Consider the following 18,014-nt stretch of genomic DNA (forward strand, 5'->3'; position numbering starts at 1 on the left):
CATCATTTCTCAAAGAAACTACCAAAACAGACCACCTACACTAGGGGTTGGCAACTGGCCACAGGCCAAATCCAGTCCATCACCTGTGTTTGTAACTAAAGTTTTATTGGAACACAGCCACATTAATTCATTTATATATTGTCTGTGGCTGCCTGTGCACTACAACTGCAGAGCTAAGTAGCTGCAAGAGATATGATCCACAAAGCTGAAAATATTTACTATCTGGTCCTTGACAGAAAAGTCGCACTCCAGACTAAGTCAAATGACTACACAGGCATCACCCAGACAGAGAAACCAACACCCTCTTACTTGCTCTAAAAGGCAACCATAAGACAATGTCCACTAGGATATAAACTTCCATTTTAAGAATTTTAATGCATGAGAAGTAACTCAGAAAAGGCTGGGTCTAACCTGGCCCTTACCTAAGAAATCCTAATTTAAAGAAATGAAGTTTTCTGTAATGTACTTTTAAGCCAAATAACAGGTCTTTGACACCCAAAGAATGGGAGGCAAGTGATAATCAATGAAATATATTAAATATGTACAGAAAACCAACTTCTTGTTTCAATATCCTCATAGAAAAAAAAAAGTCTTTTTTTTTTTGAGAAGCATGCAGTGGAAACCTCTATCTTGCATGTTAACTTGTATAACTCAATTGCTCAGAAGTATTTTTTAAATAGGTACCAGTTTAAAATTAAGTCAAAAAACCGTAAGATTATAATGAATGGTAGTCTATAAGAAAATATAAACAGATAAGACCAATTTTTAAAATTTAAGACACTTCAAAGATGCAAAATAATTTCAGAATTGATTCCTGGAAACTTGTAATTTTAATATTAAATACACTTTTGTTCTTATCTTTCCATAGATAAACTAAAAATAACAAAATATGGAAACAGAAATGCCCATCTTTGATTAAACTAAGTAGTTAATAGAATATCAGAAATAGTGAACATTATCATTTCCATAAATGCAAGAGCGTGTACATTTTCCGTACACTGAGTACTGTATTTTCTATTGATAAATTCTGACCACTTCTTCAGGCAATTCATGTACTCTAGCATTATCATTAAGGATGAAGATTCTGGAACCATCGAGAAGAAAGGTCCCATCTTCACACAAGTTACTTAACTGCTGGGAGCCTCTATTTCATCTTTTGTAAGCTACAGATAATGCCTACTCACCTGACGGGTGTATCAAGGGTCTATGTAAGCCAAGTTTGTAGAAAGCAGTCAGCACGGTGACAGGAAGGGTCCAAGAAGAAATGACAATTACTATGATATATTTTTACATATCTATGTACACATATTAATGAGCTCTTATTAGCTGTGTTCATTAAAGGTTTTCTCCATCCTGTGATGTGCTCTAAGATTTTGGAATACATGTCATTGTGCACATTCATGTTTATTATTAATATAATAACATTTATTACTATTATTATCATCAATTCAATCACATCTACTGTATCCCTGATGATGATCATGTTTCCTTTAATAATCATAAAACTCTCTTCCCTTCATCACAGGGTAAATAACCTATCACAGTGCTGTAAGTCTCCATCAGCACCCCAGGATGCCCCTGCTGACTTACCAGATCTGCTGCTTTAGCCAGATCAACTATCACGTTAATGTCACACCCACATTCAATAATGGTGAGTCTGCACTTTTTACCTGTAAGTGAAAAGATGAAAACTTTACTTTAAAAAGACCCTGAAAAAACTGTAACCATCAATGCTAATTTTCATTTTTGTAATTGCATCCAGTAAAACACCATATATGTTTATAGGAGTGTACCAGAAGTTCATTTTTATAAGCAAAAACTGGTAAAATAAAATAAATTCCATCCTGTTTTCCTTGCTGTGTTCTAAATTTAAATAATATCAAAAGTCTACCCAGATGAATAAAAGCGCTCAAACAGGGAAAATTCTGACTTAACAGGCTCCATGATAACCATGATCTTGCTGTTCAGCTGCAGGCCAATGTCTTCACCTCTATCAAAACTTCCCGTATTCCCACTATAGCTACAAATATCCTCAAACATAATGTAACAGAATATTCATAACGATAATCATTTCTAAATTAAGGTTATAAGAAAATGGTCAAGAAAATATGGGCTGGGCGCAGTGGGAGGCCAAGGCAGGCAGATCCCTTGAGCCCAGGAGTTTTGAAACCAGCCTGAGCCACATGGGGAAACCCCATCTCCCCAAAAAAAACAAAAACAAAAAGGAGGACGGGCGCAGTGCAGCAGGTCATGCCTGTAATCCCAGCAGTTTGGGAGGCCAAGGCAGGTGGATCACTTGAAGTCAGGAGTTCGGGACCAGCCTAGCCAACATGGTGAAACCTCATCTCTACTAAAAGTACAAACATCAGCCAGACGTGGTGGTGCATGCCTGTAATGCCAGCTACTCAGGAGGCTGAGGCAGGAGAATTGCTTGAAACCAGGAGACAGAGGTTGCAGTGAGCTGACATCGTGCCACTGCACTCCAGCCTGGGCAACAGAGCAAGATTCTGTCTCAAAAAAAAGGAGGGGGGTGAAGAAAAATTAGTCAGATACGGTGGCATACACTACTCAGGAGGCTAAGGTAGGAGGATTGCCTGAGCCTGGGAGGTTGAGGCTGCAGTGAGCTGTAATCACACCACTGCACTCCGGTCTGTGCCACAGTGTAAGACTGTCTCAAAAAAAAGGAAAAGAAAATATGGATGCTCCAAAGATAAAGAAAAGCCTCAATCCAACTATATTACTGCAATAACAAGAGACTTCAGAGTGTGCATTGCCATTCTACCACTGGAAGTTTGTTTCATCTTCCTTCAAACTTGGAAAGGTCACCATCTCCCAAAGCAGACAATTCTTACAGGAAAAAGAGAAAAAGCGCATTTCCACCAGCATGTGGCTTCATAAGGGCAAGCATGTGCACCTGGCACATAGGAGGTACGTGCTCTCTGTTAAATGATGTGCTCACAGTGACCAGGCCTGCTAGGCCCTTCCAAGGAACATGCTTGGTAAAGCCATAGAGCAGTCAGGATAAGATATGTATCATATCCTTATCTCTGGGAACTTACCCTTTTCTAAAGCTATAGCCAACAGTAAAAGTATAAGAGAGGTAACATAATATAACAATATTTAACATGCTCCACTCAAGAAAACAACAAACACACGCATGTCCCTCAGATGACAACAGCCACGCCAACTCTGTGTCTGGCATCTTTTACCTGACACGATCGTCACAAGGCCTCTGATCTCGGTCAACTTCTACCAGGTGAAGTTCGGAATGAGGCATTATATCAAAGTGCTCTTTCCAACTTTGGAGGCCCCGTCACCACTGCCACTATTGATGGGGGCTCTAGTGGAGTTCTATCAACCACTGGAATATGATGTTTTTTGTCTTCAAATCCTGAGTCCTATTCATTTAAAAAAAAAAAAAAAAGTAAACTCACTTTCAAAATAGAGTAAAAGGTATCAACCTTGTAAGTAGACTTTTTTTAGTATACTTATAGATATGAGTACTTTAGTGTATTTTGTAGAGAGTACAACAGACAATATATAAATATAATTAACTTGTCAGTTATTAACTTGTTAATTTCTGGCCCCTATCCAAACAATTACTGTTTAATAAAGATGTAACAAGATGACTTCAATAGTATAGAGAGTTGAAAATTAAACACTTCTTAAATCTGACTGTTTTATGAGTGATTTTAATAATTTTTAAAAAATCAAAAAGTAAATACCAAAGCAGTGCATCATAACAGACAAGAGCAGAGGCTCTGGAGTTAAATTTGGCTCTCCTGCTTACTGGTTATATGATTGGAGGGAACTCGTTTTCTTGACCTCAGTTTTCTTATCCATAAAATGAGGACAAGAATGATTCCTACTCCGGTGAGGCTGCTGGAAGGATTTAGTTGAATAACGTTTAAAGTACACTGCTAAGAATATCACAAGACTCACTAAATAAAGCTATGTTAGTATTAGATATTGTAATTTTTGTATTTTATATTACAACTACATAAAACATATCCAAGGGGGAAAGCACACTTATCACCATAGAAACAGTTTAAAGTTTAGGAACAAACAAATTCTGTAAATTCTTTTATCCTGGGCAAGAAACACCAAGCAGTGTGCAGATGCTGGAGGCAAGGCAGCTTCTATGGGAAAGGCTTCTCACATTTTAGTAAAAGTCACATACCATGCATCTCCTTGTCCTTTGGAGCTGGACTAGACTTGTGAATACAAATGTCACCTGTGAAAGGCTCCTACTATTTAAAAAGAATCAATGGAAGAAGCACCAGACTGCAGCTAAACACACCTGTGAAAGGATTGAGCCATCTGCACAGCGGACTGAACTGCAACAGCTTTGGGATTTCTCTTCGCAGCATCTTCTTCATCCCCTACCTGGAGATTCTGCAGATGCCACTTCTTTTTCTTTTCAGCTTTGGACCCACTATTTTTCTTTCTGTGTTTCTTCTAGTCTCCATAGTTGCCATTTGCCAATAACAAGTAACTAACCTACAAGGAAGAAGGTTGGGATAAGGAGGTGGGAGAAGCATTTACAATCCAGGCAATACCCAGAAAAAAAAACAATAAATCTCATTTATTTCTTTATGAAGAGATGATGTATTTGTTCACCGAACAAGGGTAGAAACTGATTAATCATCCCCAATTTCTTTTCTCTCTGTTATGCTATAAATTAGATGACTTACTTCTGCTAAATTTACATTTCATAGTTAAGTTACTTTTTATTCATCTTAAGTGTCAACATCAACAGCATGAATTTTTGCAAGGATGGAAATATTATATATCTGCACTTTTTGGTCATTTAGCCATTAGCCTCATGTGGTTACTTAAAATGTACTTAAGGAAACTAAAGAAAGTGAATTTTTAATTAATTTCATTCTAACTCTAAATAGTCACATGTGGCTACCATACTGGATGACTCAGACCTAGATAACAACTGGACTAATGAAGTGGTTTCCTAACTTAATCTACATTTTAATAAAAAATTATAAACATTTTTATAAACCTCCAATATGATTGAAGTATTACTTTTAGTACCTGTTGACTCTGTAAAACTCCTAAATGACAACTCATCTACATACATTTGAAAAATAGCAATATCTGTATGTGTGAGATATGACTGTTTCTAGATGACGCCTGGAGACCCCATGGACTTACAGAGACCCTTTCAGTGATTTCTGAGGTACCTGGGAATCTGTGGCCAATGAATTGGTAATCACTGAATTAGTGAGCTGTTTTAGGAAATCAGGCTCCATAAAATCTGCATAAAATCAACCGTCCTGGCTGCTTTTATGGGCTGGCATTGAGTATCTGCAGCTTTTCCAGGTGCATGCTACAAGCTGTATGTGGATCTATCATTCTGGGGTCTGGAGGATGGTGGCCCTCTTCTCATAGCTCCACTAGGCAGTATGCCAGTGGGGACTCTGTGTGGGGGCTTCTACCCCAAATTTCCCTTCCACACTGCCCTAGCAGAGATTCTCCATGAGGGCCGCACCCCTGCAGCAAACTTCTGCCTAGACAACCAGCTCTTTCCATACATCCTCTGAAATCTAGGCAGAGGTTCCCAAACCTCAATTCTTGGCTTCTGTGCACCCGCAGGCTCAACACCACATGGAAGCTGCCAAGACTTTGGGCTTGCACCCTCTGAAGCCATGGCCCGAGCTATACCTTGGCTCTCTTTAGCCACAACTGGAGCAGCTGGGATACAGGGCATTGAGCCCATAAGCTGCACATAGCAGTGGGGGCCTGAACCTGGCACAGGAAAGCATTTTCCCTCCTAGGCCTCCATGCTTGTGATGGGAGGGTCTGCTATGAAAGTCTCTGATGTACTCTGGAAACATTTTCCCTATTGTCTTGGTGATTGACATTCAGCACCTCATTGCTTGTGCAAGTTTCTCCAGCAGGCCTGAATTTCTCCCCAGAAAATGTTTTTTTTTTTCAATTGCATCATCAGGCTGCACATTTGCCAAACTTTTATGCTCTGCTTTCTCTTGAATGCTTTGCTGCTTAGAAATTTCTTCTACCAGATACTCTAAATTCTCTCTTTCAAGTTCAAAGTTTCACAGATCTCTAGGGCAGGGACAAACTGCCATCGGTCCCTTTGCTAAAGCATAACAAGAGTCACTTTTGCTTCAGTTTCCAAGAATTTCCTCATCTCCATCTGAGACCACCTCAGCCTGGACTTTATTGTCCATATCACTATCAGCCTTTTGGTCAAAGCCATGTAACAAGTCTCCAGAAAGTTTCAAACTTTCCCACATTGTCCTGTCTTCTGAAGGTCAACTTCTGCGGGATTTCAGGAGCCAGAGGAGATACACTGGACTATCTGAATTCTTGAGTTTTTCAATCTGTTTATATGATTAGACTACTCAACCTCTGGTAGAGATATCTCTCTGTCTTGCCTTCCTTACTGAGGCCACCTGCAAGACAGAGAAGGAAAGGGACCAGTGCAGCTACAGTGGAGGAGCCTTTGCTTAGGCTGATTGAGAAAGTCACTGCCAGAGTGAGCATTCGCTGGATGGCAGAGGCTGGCTGCTTCTTGTAGTGTGCCTCACCTCTGTACAACATGTCTACTGATGAGAAAAGACACATCCAGCCAAACACAGAGGAGCTGGGAAGGCTCATCTCTGCTTTCTCCTCACATCTGTCTTAGTTTGACTCTTCATTTTGAAGCCAATAGAAGTTCAGTCAACCTTGGCCAAGAGGGAGTTTTATTTTCACAGGTGGTAGCTCATTCATAATAACCTTGAAACACGAGTAAAAACAAAAACAAGGGTCAAAAAAGGTCTGGTCCTCATGGACACTGAAGGTGGAGAGTGGTTCTAGATTCAAAGCAGCTCTAGGACCTAGTATGTAGTATCTGAGTTGGACCATCCTTCTGCTGCTCTCCCATTCATTTAGCCCCATTCTTCATGGCTACAACTATATGTCCTTTAACCAAATGACAATCTTTGTAGCCTCAATTTCTATCCTCCCTTTACTTAGAATCCATAGTGGTTGTGACTATTTCTGGTGGTACATCTCAGTGTCTCATTTGATTAAGAAATAATAAAAATCATATGAAATGCCGAAAATTTCACTCTGCATTTTACCTCAAGTCAGTAGCAACATTTAAATTGGAATTTTAAAATCCTCAGGAAAGTAAGCTGTGTAATTTCTTTGAAAGATCTTAGCAGAAAACATCGTGCCCTGCTGTCACCTAGAGCAGAAGCTGAGGCTCCTTCAAGGTGCTCTGTGGGCCCTGTGGCTTGGGGGTGAGAGCTTTGGTGGTCTGAGCAGCACATTCAGAGAATGTTTATCCAAAGCAGGTTAGCAGAGTTGCATTCCAGACTGCAGACCTTAGCTTAGTATTGAGGTACTAGAGGCCAATGAGGTTGCTGAGACCAGCTCGGTTGGGTATACCCTAACCCAGTGGCGTTAGAGGAATTAAAGACACACACAGATAAATATAGAAGTGTGAAGTGGGAAATCAGGGGTCTCACAGCCTTCAGAGCTGAGAGCCCCGAACAGAGATTTACCCACATATTTATTAACAGCCAACCAGTCATTAGCATTGTTTCTATAGATATTAAATTAAAGTATCCCTTATGGGAAATGAAGGGATGGGCTGCATTAAAGAAATAGGTTGGGCTAGTTAACTGCAGCAGGAACATACCCTTAAGGCATAAATCGCTCATGCTGTTGTTTGTGGCTTAAGAATGCCTTTAAGTGGTTTTCCACCCTGGGTGGGCCAGGTGTTCCTTGCCCTCATTCCCGTAAACCCACAACCTTCCAGCTTGGGCATTAGGGCCATTATGAACATGTCACAGTGCTGCAGAGATTTTGTTTATGGCCAGTTTGGGGCCAGTTTATGGCCAGATTTTGGGGGGCTTGCTCTCAATAGCCATCATGAAAGAAACACTCTATTAAGGGGACTAAAGAGGGAAGAAGGTTCATTGAACTTTGATGTATAAGAGGGGTGGTGCCAGCTCCCTGGAATGTCCTTCCTAACTGGGCTAATCCTGTGAACTCCCCATCCCTGATATGCCAGCATGCAGCCTCAGAACACCACACAGTTAATCCTAGATTTACAGTTCATACCATGTCAGGGAGCTACCCACCTCCCTTGAACCCCTACCATGTCTCAGATGATCTCAGATTGCTTCTGTAACATGGTTGTGCTAAAATAGATAATCTCTAAAATCTGTGTTATATTCGTAGGTCAGTAATTCATCCATAATATTATCTAAACTAGGCACAGTGGCTTGCACCTGTCATCCCAGCTACTCGGGAGGCTGAGGCAGGAGAATGGCGTAAACCTGGGAGGTGGAACTTGCAGTGAGCTGAGATCCAGCCACTGCACTCCAGCCCCGGCAACAGAGCGAGACTCCGTCTCAAAAAAAAAATATTGTCTGAGGGATGGGTAAAAGTAAAATAAATTAAGTTTAACTGTCATTTAAGTTTGAGAGAATGTCAACAATAGATTTGTTCCTATTAAAAATATTTTGACCAGCCATGGTGATGTGTGCCTGTAGTCGCAGCTACACAGGGGGCTGAGGGAGGAGGACTGCTTGAACCCGGGAGGTTGAGGCTGCATTGAGCCATGATTGTGCCACTGAACTCCAGCCTGGGCACTGTTGAAAAAAAAAAATTGCCATAGCGTTTGGAAATAGCAGGGGCTTTGGATGTGAGCAGGCTTGGCCAAATCCAAGCTCTGTATTTCCTGGCTGTGTAACTTAACTTTTTTGATACTCTCTAAGCCTCAGTTTCCACTTCTGTGGAAGAAGGGGTAGGTGCAACCTGACATTCATGATTATGGTGGAGAGTGATAGAAATACTGAATTTAGGTCACCAGCTTTCTACTAAACATTAGTAAACTCTTCAAGAAGTCATGTTGATAAGGATTTGGACCAAAGAATTATTGTACAATTTAAAAAGTATTGTTCAAGAGAATATTAATAAAATTGCTGTTATGTTTTATTTACAAACTGATTGCATGTAAACACAATAAAATGTTTTATAACTATGCAGATGTTGATAACCCTGTCTACTGAATACACTATACTTAGCAATATGACAATGATCATAATATTACAGTAGACTTTGAGGATCACGTAGATAACATTGATATCACTTTTCAAATAGTTACATGCTTTAATACTCACAATATGAGCATTTAGGTCCTATCATTGTCTTCATTTTACAGAGGGTGAAGTTGACACAGGCTAACTTTCCAAAGAATACCCAGCTCTCAGGAGGTAAAACTAGTGTTGAACTCAGGTCTTCCTGATGTGTGCACCAACTTGCTGGTCCACTCTGCTATTCTCTCCAGTCTTCTCCTCAGGCAGTTAAATGACTTGATCTTGTGCTCCCCTAGAAACTCCATGTTCCCTATATCTCTTTCTTGTAGGTTAAGACCAGTGGGTGTTGCTGCTGTGGAAAGAGATGCCCATGCAAGTGAGAAATGGGACAACTGTCCAGGAATTCACCAAGGTTGGGTCCCCTGCTGTCCAGCACCAGGGGAAGGTCCTCTGGTCCTTCAGCATTTTCTCCTTCTTTGAGTGTTGCTTCAGGAGTGCTGTTATTCCAAAGTTGCTGGTCATCTTTCTTTTAGTCAGGCAAACAATTTCCTTTGCTGCCTGTTCCATACAAGCCTTGGTTTTTGTGCTTCTGGGAGCAACAGGCTTCCTCCTCATAGCTGTGATGTCTCTGGATCAGTGCCTGACCATTTGCAAGCCTCTGCATGACCCCACCATCATGAGCCTGAGGACTTGCTTCCTCCTGCTCACTGCCTGCTTTGTCATGGACTTCACTCTCATCACTGGTCTCGTGGTGAAGGTTTCCCAGTGGTCTTTCTGCGGACCCCATGTCATCCCTCACTTCTTCTGTGACCTCGGCCCTCTGATCCAACTCTCCTGTTCTGACACCAGATCTATTGAGATGTTGGCCTTTGGCTTCATTTTGTTCATTCTTTTTACTCCCTCATTATAACCACCACTGCATATGGTAACATAGTAGACATAATTGTATGGCTCCCATCAGCCAAGGAGTGGCACAAAGCTTTCTCCACCTGCTCCTCTCACCTCATTGTCTTCTCTCTAGTGTATGGCAGCTATGCCTTCATATATGTGAAGCCAAAGTAAATGGACAGGTTAGACTCCAACAGAGAGGCTGCTCTTGTGAACACGATGGTGACCCTGCTGCTGAACCTGCTCATCTCCACTGTGTGGAACAAGCACGTCCACCAGGACCCAAGGGAGACTATGTGCAGAATGAGGATACCATGATCTTTTAAAAAGTGCATTGCATAGCCTTGGAACAGAAGGCTTTAGAGAACCATTTTTCCCCAGTCCAGTGGTGTGCGGTCAACAGAATTTCCAGTGGAGAGTCTCTAGTGGAGCTCACTTAACCTCTCTGCACGTCTCCAGCAAGGTGGAAACCTCTGTTTTCTCAAGGTCACATTTTGTTTGGTATGCATAACTATCTTCTCCCTCAGTATCCCATGTGTTGGTAACAATCTATTTTAATTATAAAATCACTTACTGAATTTTTATTCTTTCTCCTGATAAAACCCATGTGCTTGAATTTATCAAAATATATTCATTTACACTCTTTTCATTTCACTTCATCCCTAGCTATAAAAAGGATTCAGCAGAATTAATTACTATTTACCAAAATGCATTTAATAATTAAATGATGGAAGATTGTATATTGGGCCGTATATACTATGCAAGGGGTGAATGTATCAGGAGAGGAAGATATCAAACCACATTTGTGTGATTTCTTCCAAAAAATCAAGAAGATAGGATCTAAGTTATTTGCTTACCTACTTCCTATTGTTAATGAAAATAACATAAACAATTAAGCATTTTTTTCTGGTGGACTTATGTTATCAACTACTTGGCTATTTTCTGATTGATAACCTATTTTAAAGATTACTTTTTAAATTATTTAATCCTTAACCATTATGTGCCTTCAGCTCCTATTTCCAGGTTAGAAATGCATCTGTTTTAACTTCAGAGGAAATACTTCCAAAAAGATTGATATCATTTTGTTGTTGTTTTAATTTAAACTCTAAAGTTAGATAATCACAAGTAAAAATTGTTTCCATATGCTGATATTTATTTCTACTTAATATTTTAATAGATATAAAGGAGATTTCCTAAGAATGGTATTTTTTATTTTAATTTTTTATTTCCATAGGTTTTGGGGGAACAGGTGGTGTTTTGTTACACAGATAGATTCTTAGTGGTGATTTCTGAGATTTTGATGCACCCACCTCACCCATGCAGTGTACATTGTACCCAGTGTGTAGTCTCTTATCCCTCAACCCCTCTCACACTTCCCCCCAAGTACCCAAAGTCCATTGTGTCATTCTTATGCCTTTGTGTCCTCATAGCTCAGCTCCCACCTATGGGTGAGAACATACAATGTTTGGTTTTTCATTCCTGAGTTACTTCACTTAGAATAACGGTCTCCAATCACACCCAGGTAGCTGGGAATGCCATTATTTCATTAGCTTTTTATGGCTGAGCAGTATCCCATGGTATATATGTAACACATCTTTTTATTCACTTGCTGATTGATGGGCATTTGGGCAGATTCTATATTTTTGCAGTTACGAATTGTGCTGCTATCAACATGAGTATGCAAGTGTGTTTTTCATACAATGACTTCTTTTTCTTTGGGTAGATACCCAGTAGTGGGATTGCTGGATCAAATGCTAGATGTACTTGTAGTTCTTTAAGGAATCTCCACACTGCTTTCCACAGTGGTTGTACTAATTTACATTTCCCCAGCAGTATAAAAATGTTCCCTTTTCACCACATCCACACCAGCATCTATTTTTTTTTAATTTTTTTGGTTAGTGCCACTCTTGCAGGAGTAAGGTGGTTTTGATTTGCATTCCCCTGATCATTGGTGATGTCAAGCATTTTTCATATATTTGTTGGTCATTTGCGTATCTTCTTTTGAGAATTGTCTATGCATGTCCTTAGCCCACTTTTTGATGAGATCGTTTGTTTGTTTTCTTGTTGATTTGATTGAGTTGCTTGTAGATTCTGGATATTAGTCTTTCGTTGGATGCATAGTTTGTGAAGATTTTCTCCCACTCTGTGTGTTGTCTTTTTACTGATTATTTCTTTTGCTGTGCAGAAGCTTTTTAGTTTAAGTCCCATCAATTTATCTTTGTTTTTGTTGCATTTGCTTTTGAGTTCTTGCTCATAAAGTGTTTGCCTAAGCCAATGTCTCGAAGGGTTTTTCTGATGTTACCTTCTAGGATTTTTATGGTTTCAGATCTTAAATTTAAGTCTTTGATCCATTTTGAGTTGATATTTGTATAAGGTGAGAGATGAGGATCCAGTTTCATTCATCTACATGTGGCTTGCCAATTATCCTAGCACTGTTTGTTGAATAGAGTGTTCTTTCCCCACTTTATGTTTTTGTTTGTTTTGTAGACGATTACTTGGCTGTAATTATTTGGCTTTATTTCTGTGTTCTCTATTCTGTTCCATTGGTCTATGTGCCTGTTTTTATACCAGTACCAAGCTGTTTGGGTGACTATGGCCTTATAGTATAGTTTGAAGTCAGGTAATGCAATGCCTCCAGATTTGTTCTTTTTGCTTAGTCTTGCTTTGGCTATATGGGCTGTTTTTTCGTTCCATATGAATTTCAGGATTGCTTTTTCTAGTTCTGTGAAGGATGATGGTGTTATCGTGATGGGAATTGCATTGAATTTGTAGATTGCTTTTGGCAGTGTGGTCATTTTGGCAATATTAATTCTACCCATCCATGAGCATGGGATGTGTTTCCATCTGTTTGTGTCATCTGTGATTTCTTTTAGCAGTGCTTTGTAGTTATCCTTGTAGAGGTTTTTCACCTCCTTGGTTAGGTATATTCCTAAGTATTTTATTTTTTTCACAGCTACTGTAAAAGGAGTTTACTTCTTGATTTGCTTATCCACCTGGTTGCTGTTGGTGTATAGCAATGCTACTGATATGTGTACATTAATTTTATATTCTGAAACTTTACCGATTTCATTTATCAGTTCTCAAAGCTTTTTGGATAAGTCTTTAGGATTTTCTAGATATACAATCATATCATCAGCAAACAGCAACAGTTTAACTTCCTCTTTACCAATTTGAATGTCCTTTATTTCCTTCTCTTTTCTGATTGCTCTGGCTAGGACTGGAGTACAATGTTGAATAGAAATGGTGAGAGTGGGCATCCTTGTCTTGTTCCAGTTCTTAGGGGGAATGCTTTCAACTTTCCTCCATTCAGTATAATGTTGGTTGTGGGTTGGTCATAGATGGCTTTTATTACCAAAGGTATGTCCCTTCTATGTCAATTTTGCTGAAGGTTTTAATTATGAAAGGATACTGGGTTTTGTCAAATTTTTTTTTCTGCATCTATTGAGATGATCATGCAATTTTTGTTTCTAATCCTCTTTATGTAGTGTATCACATTTATTGACTTGCATATGTTAAGTCATCCCTGCATCCCTGGTATGAAACCCACTGGACCATGGTGGATTATTTTTTCGATAGGCTGTTGGATTTTATTAGCTAGTATTTTGTTGATGATTTTTCATCTATGTTCATCAAGGATATTGGTCTGTAGTTTTCTTTTCTTGTTATGTCCCTTCTTGATTTTGGTATTAGGGTGATACTGGCTTCATAGAATGATTTAGGGAGAATTTCTTCTTTCTCTATCTTTTAGAATAGTGTCAATAGGATTGGTACCAATTCTTCTTTGAATATCTGATAGAACTCAGCTGTGAATCTCTCTGCTTCTGGGTTTTCTTTTTGTTGGCAATTTTTAAATTACCATTTAAATCTCGCTACTTGTTATTGGTCTGTTCAGAGTTTCTATTTCTTCCTGGTTTAATTTAGGGGTGTTTTATATTTCCAGGAATTTATCCATCTCCTCTAGGTTTTTTAGTTGGTGCACACAAAGGTGTTCATAGTAGCCTTGAGTGATCTTTTGTATTTCTATGGTATCGATTGTAATATGTCGTGTAGTTTTTAATTGAGGTTATGTGGATATTCTCTCTTTTCTTGGTAAATCTTGCTAATGATCTATCAATTTTGGTTTGTTGTTTTTTTTCACATAATCAGCTTTTTGTTTCATTTTTCTTTTGTAAATTTTTTGTTTCAATTTCATTTAGTTCTGCTCTAATCTTTGTTATTTCTTTCCTTCTGCTGGGTTTGGGTTTCATTTGTTCTCGTTTCTCTTGTTCCTTAAGGTGTGACCTTAGATTGTCTATTTGTGCTCTGTCAGACTTTTTGACCTAGGCATTCAATGCTATGAACTTTCCTCTTAGCACTACTTTTGCTGTACCCCAGAAGTTTTGGTAGGTTGTGTCACTATTACCATTCAGTTCAAAGAATTTTTTAATTTCCATCTTGATTTCATTGTTGACCCAATGATCATTCAGGAGCAGGTTACTTAATTACCATGTATTTGCATGGTTTTGAGGGTTTCCTTTGGAGTTGATTTCCAATTTTATTCCACTGCAGTCTGAGAGAGTACTTGATATAATTTCAACTTTCTTAAGTTTATTGAGACTTGTTTTGTGACCTATCATATGGTCTGTCTTGGAGAATGTTCCTTGTCCTGATGAATAGAATGTATAGTCTGCAGTTGTTGAGTAGAATATTCTATAAATATCTGTTAAGTTCATTTGTTCTAGATTATAGTTTAAGTCCATTGTTTCTTTGTTTACTTCTGTCTTGATGACCTGTCTAGTGCTGTCAGTGGAGTATTGAAGTCCCCTACTATTATTGTATTGCTAATTTCTTAGGTCTAATAGTAACTGTTTTATAAATTTGGGAGCTCTGGTGTTAGGTGCACATATATTTTCCTGCTGGACTATTCACTATATAAGGTCCCTCTTTGTTGTTGTTTGTTGTTTTTTCATTTGTTTTTTGTTTTGTTTTTGAGATGGAGTCTCACTTTGTCACCCAGGCTGGAATGTAGTGGCCCAGTGTCGGCTCACTACAACCTCTGCTTCCCACGTTCAAGAGGTTCTCCTGCCTCAGCCTCCCAAATAGCTGGGACTATAGGTGCGTGCCACCATTCCTGGCTAATTATTTGTATTTTTAGTAGAAATGGGGTTTCACTGAGTTAGCCAGGACAGTCTCGATCTCCTGACCTCATGATCCACCTGCCTCGGCCTCTCAAAGTACTGGGATTACAGGCATAAGCCACTGCCCAGTCTCTTTGTTGTTTTTAACTGTTGTTGCTTTTTTGTATGTGATATAAGAATAGCTACTATTGCTTGCTTTTGGTGTCCATTTGCATGGAATATCTTTTCCCATCCCTTTACCTTGAGTTTATATAAATCCTTATGTGTTAGGAAAGTCTCTTGAAGACAGTAGACACTTGGTTTGTAAAATTCTTATCCATTCTGCTATTCTGTATCTCTTAAGTGGAGCATGCAGGCCATTTACATTCAGTATTGAGAAGTGAGGTATTCCCTTTATTGTGCTAGTTGTTTCCTGAATACCTTGTTGTTCTTGGTGAGTTTATTATTGTGTTATTGTTTTGTAGGTCCCATTGTGTCTGGAATTGGTGGGTTCTTGGTCTCACTGACTTCAAGAATGAAGCCATGGATCCTCATGGTGAGTGTTACAGCTTTTTTTTTTTTTTTTTTTTTTTGAGACGGAGTCTCGCTCTGTCACCCAGGCTGGAGTGCAGTGGCCGGATCTCAGCTCACTGCAAGCTCCGCCTCCCGGGTTCACGCCATTCTCCTGCCTCAGCCTCCCGAGTAGCTGGGACTACAGGCGCCCGCCACCTCGCCCGGCTAGTTTTTTTTTGTATTTTTTAGTAGAGACGGGGTTTCACCGTGTTAGCCAGGATGGTCTCGATCTCCTGACCTCGTGATCCACCCGTCTCGGCCTCCCAAAGTGCTGGGATTACAGGCTTGAGCCACCGTGCCCGGCCTTGTTACAGCTCTTAAAGATGGTGTGTCCGGAGTTTGTTCCGTCAGACATTCAGATGTATCTGGAGCTTCTTCCTTCTGGTGGGTTCATGATCTCGCTGTCAGGAGAGAAGACACAGACCTTCGTGGTGAGTGTTACAGCTCTTAAAGGCAGCACGTCTGGAGTTGTTCGTTCTTCCCGGTGGGTTCATGGTCTCGTTGGCTTCAGGAGTGAAGCTGCAGACCTTTGCAGTGAGTGTTACAGCTCATAAAGGCAGCATGGACCCAAAGAGCGAGCTACAGCAAGATTTATCACAAAGAACAAAAGAACAAAGCTTCCACAGCCTGGAATAGGAACCCAGTGGGTTGCCATGGTTGGCTTCGGCAGCCTGCTTTTATTCCCTTATCTGACCCCACCCACATCCTGTTGATTGGTCAATTTTACAGAGAGCTGATTGGTCCGTTTTAACAGAGTGCTGATTGGTGCGTTTACAATCCTTGAGCTAGACACAGAGTGCTAGACAGACAAGTTCTCCAAGTCCCCACTAGGTTAGCTAGACACAGAGTTAGCTAGATACAGAGTACTGATTGGTGTATTTACAAACCTTGAACTAGACGCAGAGTACTGATTGATGTATTTACAAACCCTGAGCTAGACACAGAGTGCTGATTGGTGTGTTTACAATCCTTGTGCTAGACACAGAGTGCTAGACGGAAAAGTTCTCCAAGTCCCCACTAGGTTAGCTAGACACAGAGTTAGCTAGATACAGAGTACCAGTTGGTGTATTTACAAACCTTGAGCTAGACACAGAGTACTGATTGGTGTATTTACAAATCTTGAGCTAGACACAGAGTGCTGATTGGTGTAGTTACGATTCTCTAGGTAGACATAAAAGTTCTCCAAGTCCCCACCAGATTAGCTAGATACAGAGTGCTGATTGGTGCACATACAATCCTCCAGCTAGATATAAAAGTTCTGCAAGTCTCCATCCAGCTCAGGAGCCCAGCTGGCTTCACCTAGTGGATCCTGCACCAGGGCTGCAGGTGGAGCAGCCCGCCAGTCCCCAGCTAATCCTGCACTCCTTAGCCCTTGGGCTGTGGGTGGAACCTGGTGCCATGGAGCAGGGGGCAGCACCCCTCAGGGAGGCTTCAGCCACTTGGGAGCCCAGGGCCAGTGAGGGAGCTCAGACATGGCCCGCTGCAGGTCCGGAGCCCTGCCCCGTGGGGAGGCAGCTAAGGCCCGGCCAGAATTTGAGTGCAGCATGAGTGCAGCGCTGGCGGGCCAGCACTGCTGGGGGACCCCGCACAACCTCGGCAGCTGCTGGCCCAGGTGCTAAGCCCCTCACTGCCCTGGGCCAGGGGCGCAGGCCTGCTGCTCCGTGTGTGGCCCTGGAGCCTTTCCCTCCACACCTCCCGGCAAGCAGAGGGAGGCAGCTCCGGCCTCAGCCAGCCCAGAGAGGGGCTCCCATGGTGCGGTGGCAGGCTGAAGGGCTCCTCAAGTGCCATCAGAGTGGACACCGAGGCAGAGAAGGCATCGAGAGTGAGGGCTGCTAGTGCATTGTCACCTCTCACCGTGAGATTTATGCCTTAAGGAAGTTCTATTTTGGTGTGTTTCAAGGATTTGTTTCAAGACTTAGAGTTCCTTTTAGCAATTCTTGTAATGCTAGCTTGGTAGTGGCGAATTCTCTCAGCATTTATTTGTCTGAAAAACACTACATCTTTCCTTGATTTATGAAGCTTAGTTTCACTGGATTCAAAATTCTTGGCTGGTACCTGTATAAGGAAGCTAAAGATAGGACATCAATCCCTTTTAGTTGGTAGGGCTTCTGCTGAGAAATCTGATGTTAATCTGATAGGTTTTCCTTTATAGGTTACCTGATGCTTTTGCCTCACAGCTCTTAAGATTCTTTCCTTTGTCTTAACTTTAGATACCTGTTGACTATGCGCCTAGATGATGGTCTTTTTGTGATTAATTTCTCGGGTGTTCTTTGAGCTTCTTGTGTTTGGATGTCTAGATCTCTAGCAAGGCCAGGGAAATTTCTCTAAATTATTCCCTCAAATATATTTTCCAAACTTTAGATTTCTCTTCTTCCTTGGGAACACACAT

At 40.7% G+C, this 18,014-nt stretch overlaps 2 pseudogenes across 1 annotated transcript in view; one reads left to right on the forward strand and one right to left on the reverse strand.

Moving 5' to 3' along the window:
• Positions 1-9,373, reverse strand: part of LOC144331436 (ribosome biogenesis protein BMS1 homolog) — a 55,558-nt pseudogene extending 46,185 nt beyond the window's left edge. The window contains exons 1-5 of the transcript XR_013398513.1: positions 9,287-9,373; positions 4,297-4,458; positions 3,663-3,675; positions 3,210-3,382; positions 1,591-1,670 (exon numbers count right to left, since the gene is read on the reverse strand). The product of XR_013398513.1 is annotated as a ribosome biogenesis protein BMS1 homolog (transcript). The remainder of the gene's footprint in view (positions 1-1,590; positions 1,671-3,209; positions 3,383-3,662; positions 3,676-4,296; positions 4,459-9,286) is intronic.
• Positions 9,374-9,432: 59 nt separating this feature from the next.
• Positions 9,433-10,274, forward strand: LOC100426395 (olfactory receptor 6C74-like; annotated as a pseudogene).
• Positions 10,275-18,014: the final 7,740 nt, after the last annotated feature.

Source organism: Macaca mulatta, chromosome 9 (assembly GCF_049350105.2).
Source record: "Macaca mulatta isolate MMU2019108-1 chromosome 9, T2T-MMU8v2.0, whole genome shotgun sequence".
Classification (NCBI taxonomy): domain Eukaryota; kingdom Metazoa; phylum Chordata; class Mammalia; order Primates; family Cercopithecidae; genus Macaca; species Macaca mulatta.